Below are 5,424 nucleotides of genomic sequence, written 5' to 3'. Positions count from 1 at the left end.
GAGGCTGTAAATCTTCATGGAAGCAGACTGCCACATCTTTCTTCCATAGAGCTGGCTAATGGGTTCTGTCTGCCAACATTTTGATTAGAAGTCCAGCGCTTAACCATTGTGCCACCAGATCTTCTAGAGAGTGAATAGACCCATGTATTTACAAAGACCTGATAGCCATGAAAAGAGACCTAGTAGCAAATAGGATAACCAAAAAGTTGCCAGTTCACCGTTACCCTAGAAGAACGGCTTGGTGACCTGCTTCCGCAAAGACTACAGACAGCCCAGAAGTCCCTGTGAAGCTCAGTTCTAGCCTGTAACACATGGGGTTGCCATGTGTCCAACCTGACTCTGGCAATGAGTTTGATTTTTTGGGGGGGTGGGGGGTGGTTGCATACAAATAAGTTTAAGAAGTAGACATTTGCAGCCCCCTAGTAGTCACGTCCCTGTGTCTTCTCTCCATACTTTCTCTGAACCACCATTCTGACTTTTAAAATTATAGATTAGCTTTGCTTGTTTTTGAATTTTATATAAATGGAATCATATAAGTTTTTTTTTTTTTTTTTTTTTTGTTTTTTTTTTTTTTTTTTTTTTGGTGTGTCTCCTTTCCCTCACATGAGACATTTACTATTGCAATTAACTGCAGTTTGCTAATTTTCATTGCAATATGATGTGAATATAATATTTGTGATCCATTTTACTGTGTCTGTGTGAAAATTAGGGTTATTTGTAATACTTGCTTGTTACAAGAAATTAATTATTTCTCTGTACATTCTTGTGTATGTATTTGTCCACATATTATCTGTATGAGTAGGAATTAAAGTTCAGGTTCACAGATAGATGAGTATGTCAAAATTTGTTCAATTACTACAGGAGTTTCCTAGTTTTTTGTAAACATATGCACTTTATCCAGTAATGTCTGAACATACTCCTTGATCCTTGCCTTCATGAAAATTTAGTACCAGGAGGAATTTTAATATTGGAAATATTTATAGTTATATAGCAGCATCAATATGATATTAATAAGACATTTTCCTGATTGCTGTTTCTGAACGCATTTCTATGGGCTATTAATATTAGGACAAGCTCTTCTATGAAATGCCTATTCACCTCTCTTGTCCCTTTCTCCTATATGGATGCTTTGGTAGTTAAGGTTATGTGTCAACTTGGCTGGGCCTGGTTTTGAGTGGCTCAGTAGCTGGGTATAGTTATTCCCTATGGTGAAATTGGAAATTAACTGCATGGCGGAATCTATTGGAGCAGCTGAGTAGCTGTTTTAGGGATGCAGTCTGCTTCCAATATTTAAGAAGCAACTTTGAGGAAGGTCTTTAGCTTTTGGCACACTTGAACCCTGCATGTAGCCAAGTTTTCATTTAGTAGCCTGCTATGTTGTCTGCTGGTCTTGGGACTCTTAATGGACTTGAATCAATGGCCTGTCATGTGGTTTGGTAATATCAGGACTGCTTTTTCACCTGTTGACCTTGGGTCTATCAGCCTCAGCAGCCAGCAGCTGCCTGAGTGAAGAAAGCCTCTAGCTGCAGTGGGTTGGGAGCAAGAGGCAGAGCTGAAGCCCAAGGTTGAGGGACTTTCACCCAGCCCCTAGAGTCTGGCACCTTGGACTCAGACTTCTAGCCTCCAGAACTGTAAGAGAATAAATTTTATTAAAGCCATCCCACCCATTTGTGGTATTTTCTGTTAGAGCAGCATAAGGTAACCAAAACAGATGTCTTTTCCTTCCAGTAAGTTTTTGACATATTTTAAATGTAAGCTCTTTCTTGTTTTCATGAGATTTAAATAGTTTCTTTTTCCTCAATGACTGACATTTTCACTTTTATTTTTGAGTTTTTCAATGAACATCTATTATTGTACCCACAGTCTAGTGTATCATTTTTGGAGTGTTAGTGCTTGTTTTGAAACTCTTTTAGAAATTACTCAAAGTCTGTGAAAATATTTTCTTATATTTATCTGTAAGCTGTATCTTTTATCTGCATTTCTTTATTTTTATTTATTTATTACTTTTTACCTTTTACAGTTAGAGCTACAATTCATCTGGGAATTTCTTTTTTGTGATGCTGTATTTTTGTCATAGTGAGGTAGAAGTGAAGTTCATATTTTCCTGCATTATTATCTAATTGATGGAGTGTAATTTATAGCAAAGATAGTCATTGCTCCATTCTTCTCTGTGCCACCCTTGTCATAAATCAAGTGTTTGGGTATGTGTGTTTGTTTCTGTGTTTGGTGTATTTAGGGACTCTACTGTGTTTCATTTTTCTAGTTTTTCCTTGCACCAATATCACATAATACAATTACTAAGTTTTATGTTAATTCTTGATAGTCAGTGCAATAATTAATCAAGTCATCATCAAAAATATCCTGTTGCACTGGTCCTTTAAGTGTCTATATAAACATTTTCACAAAATTGTGAGGTAGCTTTGTTGGAATTATATTTAGCCAATAGATTAATAGTTCAGTATTGAGATCTTATGTGTTAATATGCCTTGTGTTGCTGCTGTATACCATTGAGTTCATTTAACTCATAATGATCCTGTAGGGCAGAATACAGTTATCCTATAGTGTTTCTTTGGCTGTAATCTTTATGGGAACATATCAATAAGTCTTCTCTTCTGCAGAGCTGCTTGTGTGTTTGAACCAATGACCTTTCAGTTACTAGCCCACGCTGTTAGTAGTTTAACCATTGTTCCACTATGGCTCCTTTAACATGCCTTAATCCTCTGTTTATTTTCTCAATACTGTTACTTTTAGGTAGACATCTTACACAATTTTATTCAATTTGACTCTACTCATCTTTTATCTTTCCTTTCATATTGCACACCCAATTTATGTGGAGTCATGCGTCCCTCAATGTCCATGATATGTTGTGTGAGATAGGATCTTATATGATTTAGACATTGTGCAAACACCATATTATATGCAGGCAGTCCCCAGTTTACAAACAAACTCTGTTCCTAAGTCTGGCTTTAAGTCAAATTTGTATGTTGTTAGTTTGCAGTTAATGTCAGTCAAATATCCGTCTTAGCAATCTACTTCCGTAGTGATACTGCCTTGGAAACCCAAGAGGGGTCACTATGAGTAGGGGCTGACTCAAGGGCACAGAACAACAACAACAGTGTATAGTATATAGTATACTTTCTATGAATAAAAGCATAAAAGAAACACTCCAGATACACTGAAACATTTTTAACATAGTAATAAAAAAAAAAAAACAGACTCACTGTGATGGAGTAGGATCTGACTCACAGTAATAAATAATAATAGTGTTTTGATGCATAATGTGGTAGTTAAGATTGTGTGTCAACTTGGCTGGGCTGTGGTTTGGAAGCCTTGGCAGCTGGATGTAGTTATTCTCCATGATGAGATTGTAATCACTTCCATGGTGGAATTTGCTGTGAGCAGCTAAGTAGTTGCCTTCGGGGTGTGGCCTGCTTCTAGTATATATGGAGAAGCTTTGAGGAAGGTCTCTAGCTTTTGGCGCATTTGGATCCTGCATTTGGCCTGGTCTTCATTGCCAGTGGCTTGCTGTGTTGCCTGCTGATCTTGGGATTGTTCCTGGACTTGAACTACTGTCCTGCTGTATTGCCTGCTGATCTTAGGTGTGCCACTTTACCTGCCAACTTTGGCCTCAACAGCCTCAGCAGCCAGCAGCTGCCTGAGTTAGGAGATGCCTGTAGCTCCAGTGAGCCTGGAATAAGAAGGAAAACTGAAACCCAAGCTCAAGTGGCCTTCCCCCAGACCCTAGAGCTGGCATTTTGAATTTGGACTTCTAGCCTCCTAAATGATAAGAGAATAAATCCCTGTTTGTTAAAGCCATCCACTTACCATATTTCTGTTATAGCAGCACTGGTAGCATAGTGCCTAAGGTGTTTGACTGCTAATCAGAAGGTTGGTGTTTCAAACTTACCAGCCACTCTCCAGAAGGAAGACTGGGCAATCTACTTCCGTAAAGATTTACCACCTTGAAAACCCAAAGGGGGTCACTATGAGTCAGATGGCAGTAAGTTTTTTCTTTTTTTTTTTTTTCAGAGAACCAGGACACACACATGTCACAAAATAGGGTCAATTTTTTTATTTTGAACTATAGTATGTGCCTCAAATTTTTAATATAATAAGCTTTACAGGGATTGGTTTATAACGATAGGTTGTACTTAAGTCAAATGTAACATAAGGACTACTTATATAACCTTCTGGGACCATAGATATACATGAGGTCAGGTGTCTGAATGCACACTATGCTGTGTGTGACAGTATATTTGTACACTGACCTAGTTTTTAGCAGTCTTGCTTAATTCATTGTATTAGTCAGCTTCCTCCAGAGAAACAGAAGTAGTAATATGTGGTTTCTGTCTGGTTACTTTCAAGATATATATTTTTTAACTACTGTGGTAAATATATAGGTAATGAAACATCTGCCATCTCAACATTCTTTACATGATAACTCAGTGACATTAATTATGTTTACTATTTTGTTCAGGCATCACCATTATCCATTCCCAAGTTTCTTTATCACCCTAAACAGAAACTCAGTGTTCCCAAGCATTGCGTCTCCCTTTTCTTCTCTCTCTCATTATCCCTCTCTATATACCTTTATAGGCTAAAGTAACCTTTGATCTCTATACATTTGCCTATTCTAGAACATTCATATAAGTGAAATCATACAATATTTGTTCATTTTTGACTGATTTCATTCAGCGTTATGTTTTCAAGCTTCATCTATGTTGTAGCATGTTTTAGGACATGACTTTTTATTATTCCATTGTATGTATGTAGCACATTTTATTTATCCATTCATCCTCTGATGAACAATCATGTTGTTTCCATCTTTTTGGCTATTGTGAATAGTTGTGCAGTGAATATTGGTGTGGAAATATATGTTTGCATTCCTACTATCAATTATTTTGATATATACTAACAGTGAAATTGCTGGTAATTTCAGATGGTAATTCTGTATTGAACTTTTTGAGGAACTACCACACTGTTTCCACAGTGGCTTTACCATTTTACAATTCCACCAGCAGTGGATGAGGTTTCCAGTTTCCAGTATCCTCAACAACACCTGTAGTATTTCATTTTCTAAGTCAGTGCCATCTTAATAGATGTGAAGTGATAGTTTATTGTGGTTTTGATTTGTATTTCTTTAATAATTAATGACATTGAACATCTGTCACTAAAAAGACAAGAAAAGAAGAGACGACCAAAGTGGATGACAGAAGAGACTCTGAACTTTGCCCTTGAGTGGAGAATAGCTAAAGCAAATGGAGGAAATGAAAAGGTAAAAGGGCTGAATAGAAGATTTCAAAGAGCAGCTTGAGTAGACAAAACCAACTACTATAATGAAATGTGCAAAGACCTGGAGTCTGAAAACCAAAAGGGAAGAACACGCTCGGCATTTCTCAAACTGAAAGAACTGAAGAAAAAATT

This window comes from Orycteropus afer, unplaced genomic scaffold (assembly GCF_000298275.1).
Source record: "Orycteropus afer afer isolate SDZICR_OR568_19922 unplaced genomic scaffold, OryAfe1.0 scaffold00040, whole genome shotgun sequence".
Lineage (NCBI taxonomy): Eukaryota > Metazoa > Chordata > Mammalia > Tubulidentata > Orycteropodidae > Orycteropus > Orycteropus afer.
The sequence above is the reverse complement of the archived record's forward strand: the minus strand, read 5'-3'. Positions refer to the sequence as shown.